Raw genomic sequence first — 10000 nt, forward strand, 5'->3', positions numbered from 1 at the left:
CCTGCTGCCACACTGAACCCCAGCCCCCCACCTTCACTGCGTCCGAGGGCCACCGGCACAAGCTCCCCACTGGAAGCCGACGCTGCTGGCGCTGCCCCGAGAGGGAGCGCGAGCCCTGAGGTTCCTCTGGAGGGTAGGGGGGGCGCTTGGTGACTGGCTGGGCAACCGTTAAAGCCACAGGGTGGGATGTCTCTGGGTGGGGTCAGGGCGATGGAGGTCTGGGGCATTGGCGAACGCTGCACAGGAGCCCCGGGTGGTGTGCCGGAGGGAGGGGGGTTGTTAACACTGGTGGGGCTGGTGGAGTTCTGGTGGAGGGCGGTCTCAGGCTGAGAGAGGGGCAGTTTGGACAGAGTGTTGGAGGATGAGGACATGATGGGGAGGGTGGAGGAGGAGATGGGGAGTGTGGACGTGGACAGGTCACTCTCTGACGACTTGGAGCTCTGATGGTGGAGGAGGGAGGAGGAGGAGAGGGTGGGGAGGGTGCTGCTGTTGTAGCGAATCAAGGAAGACCTGGGAGGAGGAGACAGTAAAAATCAAACACCAAGAGACGACCAGCGACCGAAGACGATCAATGACATAAACGACAAAAAACTAAAAATTGTTAACGTAAAATTTGATTTTTTAGTTTGGTCCATGTCCCATCCACGAACATGGAGGAGGCAGGGTTCATGACCTTTACTGCAGTAAGCCACAAGGGGGCGATCCAGATGATCATGTCCTTCTTCTTTATTTACAGAGTTTGTGCTTAATCAACTTCGGCTTTTCGTGGCTAACACGGCTAACGCTAACACTGACCTTCGAGTTCCAGCGCTGGACAAGCCGCCATCAGAGTCACTGTGATTGGCTGCTGTCACGTCTGGAGGCGGTGGACCCAGTGGTGGATCAGAGGAAATGGGAGTGGGCGGGCCTGTCAGCCCATTTGTCATGGGCTGAGCAGGATAGGAGGGCGGGGTCTTCCCCATTCCTGGATTTCAGAGTAAAGGAGACGGACGTTATTAAACTGAAGGATCAGATCAGCTGATCAGAGCTGAGTGAAGAATAACTAATGACTGAACCCAGTCAGCCCCCCCCCCCCCCAACCTAGAGAATTGTACATTTATGTTCGAGCTGCCTTCAACAAACTCCACTTCCCATAAGCCCGAGTGGTTCTCTGGTTAATTAGAGAATAATCAGATCTCGTGTTTATAGCTTTTCTAACTTTAATCTTTCACACTTGTCAGGTTGATGGCAGAGCGACCTGATGTGCTGCCGTTGGAATCCAGCGTGCAGCTGTAGGTGAGGTGTGTTGGGCCTCTGTTGAGAGTGGGGGGGTTGGAGGGCTCGCTGAGGGTCTGCGGCTGTTGGCGGAGGTTGAACATACGATTAGTAAGAGGAGTGATAACATTAGCACAGCTGAGATGGATCCTGTTTCCCTCCAGGAACTCGTACCGTCTCCAGACTCTGCTTGGGACACCCGTCGGGGTTGTAGAGCATCGGGTATCCTCTCCTCAGCACCACGTCCACACTCTGACCCATCGGCACCGACTTCAGCATCTCCACCACCTCTTTATGAGAGCGGCCCAGCACGCAGCTGTCGTTGATGTAGACCAGGATGTCGGCTGCAGGAGACGACCCACAGGTATCAACACATCATGTGACCATGTGATCAGGTGACTGAACAACACAAGTCGATTTTCTTGAAAAACAAAATCTATTACATTATTATAATAATAATATTATTGTCTTTTATACACCTTATATTTACATTCTATCTTGTAACCAGAGTTTTATTTTGTGTATGTAGTTCTGTATAATATTTTAAGACCATCCCCTAGAGTCTAACCCAGGCAACTACACTTCTCAATGGATAAATAAACGTCTCCTTCTGTCTGTTTTTCATGGATAAATAACGAGAGGAATTAATAAGACACCAGGTTTGTGAACCATTTTGTTCAAAGACGTTTGATCATCTACACTCGGCGTCATCAGGTTTACTCTGGAGGCGAGGGCGTGTTGCAAAGAAGTTTTTAAACTTGAGTATAATCTTTCTTTCTTTCGCTGCTGCTGAAAACAGACGGTGAGTTTTCAGTTGAAACTTTCCCAGGAGATTTAATGAACAGTGTGTGTGTGTGTGTGTGTGTGTGTGTGTGAGTGTGTGTGAGTGTGTGTGTGTGTGTGTGTGTGTTACATTCCTGACTATTTACCCTCTGTGTGCACGTGAGCAGGTCTGACTCTGGGAGAGAAAGGAGGCTGTGTTTCGGATAGATTAAAGAGTGTGCATGTGTGTGTGTGTGTGTGTGTGTGTGTGTGTGTGTGTGTGTGTGTGTGTGTGGATCGTGTCCCTGAGCTGAGAATCAAACGACAACATAATCCTTCAGAGAGAGACTGTGTGTCCAAGTGTGTTTTCTGTGTTTCAGTCTCATGTGCAGAGACGCTGTTGAAATGACGACGTGAAGATTCTGAGCTGTTTGTCTCAGTTTCATCCTCTGAACAGAAACTGAACATCGACAGTGTGTAAATGTTCCGACCTCACCCTCCATTAAAGTTAGAACCTCTTTAAGGTCGGAGGACGTTTGTCATCACAGTGAAAGCAGAAAAAAAAACAGTGGTTACATCTGTTTCACACAGGAAACAAACAGTGACCTTTAAACGACCTCCTCCTTCATACGACGTCGAGTTATCTTTTTCCCCACCGGAGGACGGAGAAGTCCCGCCCCTTACCTTAGCTCTGATTAGCTTACCCTGACATTCATTTTCTAATTCTATCCAATCATCACTCTTCTTTGTCATGTGTGACTCAGACAAGAGGTTAGACGTAACGTTAGCGATGGACGAGGACGAGGACGCGCTGATTGGATTTGTGACAATGTTCAAATTTTTCAGATCAAAAAAATTAAAGGAGCAAATATTCTTCAGGTTAATCAATAATGAAAATAATAATTTATTGCCCTGAGACATTTGTCTTCTTAAGACAGCGCCCTCTGCCTGAAAGGAGCAAATGTCTCGTATTCAGTCAAAGGTCACATGGTCACCCCCTCATCCAGTTTTACTTCACTATCACAGTATGAATATTAAGAATTAAGAATTAATTAAATGGAAATTAAACAGAATTCAATTAAATAAATCAGTTAGGTTGATAAACCCATAATTCAGCAGTAATTAAAAATGAACTAAGCAGAAATTTAATCTAATCAAGTAATAATAAAGACATAATTAAATTAAATCAAGCTGTAATTATTCTATGACAGAAATTAACCAGTAATTAAATGTAATTAACCAGTAATTAAATGGTAACTAAGCAGTAGTTTAATGCTCAGTGTTGTACCTGTGGTCAGGGCGGGCGGACCACCAGGTGTGACGCTGTAAACCTGCAGAAACTCTCTGGGTCGACTTCCTCCGACGATGTTGAAGCCGAAACCTCGAGGACCTTTAGAGAGACGAGTGTGGATGGAGTAACCCCTCAACAGACTGGGCTGCTCCGTGAACTCTGGGACTGAGACAGGAGGAGGAGCAGAGAGGAGGAGAGGAGAGCAGAGGGAAGGAGAGGAGAGGGAGAGGGGGAGAGGAAGAGGATGAGAGGAGAGGAGGAGAGAGCAGAGGAGAGAGCAGAGGAGAGGTAGAGGAGGAAGAAAGAAGAGGAAGAGAGAAGAGAAGGAGGAGGAGAGGGGATGAGGAGGATGAGATGAGGAGAGGAAGAAGAGGAGAGGAGAGGAGGAATAAAGAAGAGAGAAGAGAAGGAGGAGGAGAGGGGATGAGGAGGATGAGATGAGGACGAGAGGGGAGGAAGAGGAGGAGGAAGAGGAGTAGAACACAGTAAACCAACAGCTTGTTAACAGAGTGTCTATGAGACTGTGCTGCCCCCTGCAGGCTGTTACACTCAGAATTAAAGTTTCAAACCAGTGTCAACACAACATCAGATCAAAGACACGAACAAACATGATGAAGAATCAGAACTGATCAAACCAAACAGAGAAAATATCAAAGAATCAAACTCACGCTCGGTACAGGAAGTCGTCTCTTTGTTGAGATGTCGAGGATCCAGCCAGCTGGTCGTCTTTGACTTATGACTGTCAGAGATAAACATCATCATCATCATCCTCTTCATCATCATCATCATCATCATCATCATCATCATCATCATCATCTGTCCCATCTTGTCCACAGTCAGATTGAATCATGGGAAATGTAGGAGGACTGGAAGTGGTCAGGATGTGTGATTAAATGATAAAATCTTTTAGCTTCAGCTTTAATCATTAGAGTTTCAACAGAAATCTATTTTCCCATCGTCGGAATCAAACCATTTAATTCAGATAAAAGCAAAATGAAACAAATCGGATTGTTGGTGGTTTAATTGCTGAGTCGTTGATGTAGAAACACACTTGATGTAGTACGGCTCTCCTGAATCACTGAAGGCCAGCTCCCAGTTTTCAGGTAGGGGACCTCCTCCTCCTCTTCCTCTCCCCAATCCTCTTCCTACTCCTCCGTTCATCATCCCTTCCCGACTCCCCGCCGCTGACTCCCATGATTGGCTAAGAGGGAGGGTGGTGGGTGGGGCTCCGGCTGAACCTGCTGAAAAAGAGTCAGAGGACGGAGCTTCAGGAGGAAAGAAAAACTGAAAACATCAAATGTCTCCTCATATGAAAACCCTGCGCTCGCTAACAGACACTGCTTGTGCTCAAACTGAGCTTGCTCTCAGATATTTTGTTGCTTGTGCTCCAGCTCTTCTCACACGTGCACAGAAGAACCGATGTAATTCTGCAGAGTAACTTTTTCAAAGAAATGTATCGGAGCAAAATTTACTTTAATGCAAAGTAAAAAACAGCAGAAATACTGAAGTAACTTCGGATTGAAAGTACCCGACAGTCCGCTGTCCTCCTCGCTGTTGTCTCCCTCCTCCACAGCTTTCTCCAGGTTACTCAGAGACTTGCTCCTCGTCCTGAAGTTCCGCAGCAGGTTCCGATGCTCCTGGTACGTGATTGGTGGACTCTCCGGGCCGATGTGGACGGGGCGAGGCGTCCCGTAGTAGTTCCCTGTGATTGGACGGTGACACAGAAACAGGAAGACATGTGACAGTTTGAAGACAGAACACGAGAGACGCGTTTTGTTTATTATTGTTGCTGTGACAACAAACGTCCTGTCATCTGAAGGAGAGTTTCTATTTTAGTCTCATTAATCCTGGCAGATTAGGGGGGGGGGGGCACAGCGAGTGAATCAGGTTTGGTTTTTGAGGTTTGAAGGATTAGAGACAGAAAATCCTCTTCCCGCCTGAACACTGTTAAAAATTCACAACCAGTCACCATGGTTACGCTGCACTGTAAAAGCACGTCTCCACACGGACACGTTAGAATCACAGGAACCAGACGTTTGGTCTTCGTACCTTTGAATTTGCCGCTTTCCAGCAGAGCTCCGGACTCCTCCAGAGAGAAAAACTCCTCGATGGACACGAAGTTGTAGTCCACGCCCGAGATCTCCCCGTCCCGAGGCTGCCGGGTCGTACCTGCAGAGGAGGACGGCGTGATGTCATCAAGCAGGACAACACGCGTGTTCCTGTAGTGAAGTGTGTGACACGTGGAGCTGTGATGTAATTAAACCTCTGATCAGAGTGTTTTTACTTTGTTCCACTTGTTAAAGGTCAAAGGTCAGAGGGGCGGCGCTTATATTCCTCTCAGTGTTTTCTCTCTTTGTCTGAGGACACTTCACTACAACACACACCTTTACAACAGCTGTGTGGGTGTGTGTTTGTGTGTGTGTGTGTGTGTGTGTGTGTGTGTGTGTGTTTGTGTGTGTGTGTGTGTGTGTGTGTGTGTGTGTGCGTGCGTGCGTGTGTGTGTGTGTGTGTGTCGTACAGGGTACAGCTCTCAGGTACAGGTTCTCTCTGATCAGCTGCTGTAGTTGACTGTCCATGGATCCTGGAGTGAAACACTTGCTGAGATACAACCTGAGGTCTTTACAGAGCGACGAACCTGACACACACACACAGGAAACAATGTCACACACGGGTTCAGTTCGTCATAGTGCTGCATGTCAGAGGGACACGCTGTAAATCTGTGTTGTCAATCGTTTTATAAACTTTTAATTGTGTTTAAAGTAAAAAACCCTGAAATCAGTTAATCACCGATAATCAAAGATTTGTAACTGACGTGTCCTCTGACCTGGTGACACGGTCTTGATTCTGATTGGATGAGGACAGGAGTTGAGGACTCCTCTGACATCACCGAGGGTCATCCCTAATACAGGCGTCCCCCCGATCTCTAGGATGATGTCGCCCACTGTGGCCCCGCCCCCAGGTGCTGCTGTGACAAAGGGGAACTCGCCGTAGTCGGCCCCGCCCCCAATCGCCAGACCCAGCTCTCCTGAGCCGCCGCCCAGAGGGACGAAGCTCTCCTGCACCTGGAGACGACACAGAGGAAGAACTCGGGTCAAAGTTCACGACACGTTCAGACAATCGTTGTCATCGCAGGTGAAGCAGGAGCTTTACCTTGGAGCGCCAGTGCAGCTTCTTCACCGTCGCTTTAGACATGACGGCCGAGCTGCAGACAGGAAGAGACAATCACATATAAGTTTTTAACGTTCAGTCTCCTGTGAACCAATGACAGGACATGATGCATTTCAGGGGCCAATCAGATTTCAGAGGGGCACTGGCCCCGCCCCTGGATCTTTCCTTCCTTCCTGTCTAATGAGGAAGTATCCTCACGTCCAGGCTTCCTCGCCTCCTCATCTACCTCATGGAAGCACCTCAAACCCGCCGAGTGTCCAATCACACGTAGGCGCGTTTTCATCGATTCGTCTCCTAGCAACAGCGAAACGTTTCCTCAGCAGAGAACTGCTTCCTGTTGTCTGAGAGTTTGGGATCAGTTCAGTTCCTCCGTCAACTCATCGACTCACAGAGAAGAGCAGATGGTGTGAGACGGCAGGGAGCCCCCCCCCACACACACACATATAAACAAACACACACACACACACACACACACACACACGTAAACAAACACTAAAACATAAAGACCAGCCAACTACACTATTTCATTTACATACAATCAAACCCGCAGGGAAATACACACACACACACACACACACACACACACACACACACACAGCCTGCTAGACGTGGTACATAAAATATGGATGAGCATATGTGAAGGAGGGAATCAGAAGAAATAAACAACAACGTCGCTGAGAGGCAAAATACACCACATAGGAAGGAGGTGAAGAAGGTGAGGAGATGAGGAGGTGAAGAAGAAGGAGTTATAGAAAGTGAGATGGTGAAAAAGCAGGTAAGGAGGTGAAAAGGGGGGTGATTGAGGAGGAGGTGAAGAAGATGAGTCGGTAAAGAAGGAGGGGGAACAGGTTTGGAAGAGGAGTTGAAGGTGAGGAGAGGAGGCGCTGAAGAATGAGGTTGAGAGTTTCTCAGCGGGAGACAGGAAGTGATGCGTTGATACTCGTCACTATTAAAACTCACTCGTTTCTCTCTGTCACTTCCCGTGTCTTTACATGTCAAAATAAAAGACTGTGTGTGTGTGCGTGTGTGTGTGTGGTACCTGTGTGTGATCAGCTGACATATCCAGACGGTTCCTCTCTCTCTCCTCTTTCTCAGGTTATATGTCTCCCCCTTCGTTTTTACTCTTTCTATTTCTTACTTTCTCTCCCTCTCTCTCCTGTGCTCCCCCCCTCCCTCCCCCCTCTCTCTGATAAGGCTGGTCAGAGTACAGAGTGTCAGTGTGTTCAGGGAGTGTTTCTTTATGTGCTCTGTTTGCAGGAATGTGTGTGTGTGTGTGTGTGTGTGTGTGTGTGTGTGTGTGTCCTTCACAGTTCATACAGAACATTAACTCGGGCCTTGTTCAGACCAGGTATTAGATCACTCAGCGTTGAGTTCGTCTGTTCACACCTGAAGTTAAAATGTGTCCACGTGTCCCAGAGTGACCCGGTGTCCACATTAAGATTCATTCAGACCTGAACTCTGACCATCTGTGATCTCGTCACTCAGGACGGACGTGAGAGGTTCAGTGTGTCAGATTCAGGTGACAGGGATTTGCTGCAACGTGCAACTTCACCACTAGATGTCACTGAATCCTACACACTGAACCTTTAATACCAACAGGGTCTGAGTTTATGAGGAAAACCAGAATCAGACTGAAGCTGTTGTCAGACATGAACTCCTTCATCGCCAAAACATCTGGAATCTCCTCGTCTTTCCAAGTTGACGTCTTCGTCTTCAACGTGTACGGCTCCTCTTCCAGTTTCACGTCCGTCACGTGTTAGAAACCTCATCAACACGTTCCACTCGCTCGCTGGGAAGTTTCCAGATGTTTTCTCACATGGACTCACGAGGACATTTTCCAGAACCTCCAGAACATTTTAGGGTCATTCAATGAGTTCATGTCTGGAAACAGTTTGATATAACATCAACTCACAACATGTGGATCGCCCCCTGGTGGCTGGTGGCTCTATACGTGCTCTGAGTCTCACTGAAGGAACATAAAAAACACATCTTCAAAAATGAATAATAACTAATTCTTTACTAATGACATGAATGAATGCTGTGATTCGATTCGTCCCTGAAGTGAACACGTCTGAGGTAAAGTGATGTGACGACTGTTCGAGTCTGTGGACTCAGGTCATATGTAGGTCAGTCACATTCAGAGATCCTGTGCGAGGACGAGACGCTTCACTCTGGCCTCATTCTCTGTTTCTGTATGTAACCTATTTTTCATCCTGATGTGTGTGTCTGTGTGTTTGTGTGTGTGTGTGTGTGTTCAGCTGTCATGTCAGTGTGCCTAATGAGGCTCCTAACTGAGATCCACAGTGAAAACACACTGATCCAGAGCTGTGTTTTGTCTGTAGCTGAGTTGTTTTCTCACATTATATTTTCAAACCTGCAGAAATCTGTAGTTTCCTCTTTGTGCCTTTGTCGGAGTTGTGTTTGTCCGAAGAGTTTCAGTGACTTTTTATCCAGTCATGTTTTCTATAAAACCTGTTTCCTGCTGCAGTGTCACATCAAGACCTGTTATGGCCTCCACTCTCCTCCTCCTCCTCTTTCTTCTCATTCTCCTCATCCTCCTCCTCCTCTCCCTCTTCAAACACTGTTCTGACATCACAGCGTTCCCCTTTTTAATCAGCGAAAGACAAAAAAAACGTCCCCATGACACAGAGTCACGTTCACATGTGCAGGTAAAAACTACAGACAGGATGTGACGCAGCATCGTCATGTGTCATAACAGACCCCCACCCAGCGGAGACACAAACACACACAAACCAAACACACCTGAACTTTTCAAAACCCTTGTGTTCAGTAAACTAGCCCCCCTGGTGGAGAACAGGTGCTAACACAGCTCCTCTCTGATTTTTTCGCAGCGACACGTCCCTGAGGACCAACGTGTCGGCTTCAGACGAGCGCCGTCACCTCCGGGCTCGTCTCGAACACATCGTCCACAATGACAAACACTGACTCCCGCCTCCTCTGGGAGTTGTAGTCTTGAACGTCACACATCTGTCGCTGTGTGCTCTGGACTCTTCTTCCTCTCCTCGTGTTTCTGCAGCACGTCAGAGGTCAGAGGTCAAACCTTCCTGCAGCTACGATGAGGTAGAGGAGGAAGCACAGCTGATGACATCACCACCACAGAGGAGCGTCTGATGATGTCATCAGCCAGGGGTCAAAGGTCAGTGAGCAGTGTCTGCTGAAGGACGGGTGGACGGGTAATGAAGATGATGACCATGCACGCTGACTGAGAGCTCTCACTCTGCTCACACTTTAAAAAGTTGAGCTGCAGCAACAGGAAGAGTCTGGATCAGCTGAGTCAGACTGCAGAGGCCGAAGCTGCTGACGAACCAGATTCACGTTTTACAACCGGAGCCACAAACTATCCATCTGTCCATCTGTCCGTTCATCTATCTATCTATCTATCTATCTATCTATCTATCTATCTATCTATCTATCTATCTATCTATCTATCTCTCTCTCTATCTCTCATTCTATACATCTATCCATCTGTATATCTATCAGGGCAGAGATCACACTGCAGATGAA

At 47.6% G+C, this 10000-nt stretch overlaps 1 pseudogene; it reads right to left on the reverse strand.

The window, feature by feature from the left end:
- The window catches only part of LOC109647577 (membrane-associated guanylate kinase, WW and PDZ domain-containing protein 3-like), a 16990-nt pseudogene extending 9405 nt beyond the window's left edge, over nt 1-7585 (reverse strand).
- Between the last annotated feature and the right edge of the window lie 2415 nt (nt 7586-10000).

The sequence above is a fragment of the Paralichthys olivaceus genome, chromosome 6 (genome assembly GCF_024713975.1).
Source record: "Paralichthys olivaceus isolate ysfri-2021 chromosome 6, ASM2471397v2, whole genome shotgun sequence".
Lineage (NCBI taxonomy): Eukaryota > Metazoa > Chordata > Actinopteri > Pleuronectiformes > Paralichthyidae > Paralichthys > Paralichthys olivaceus.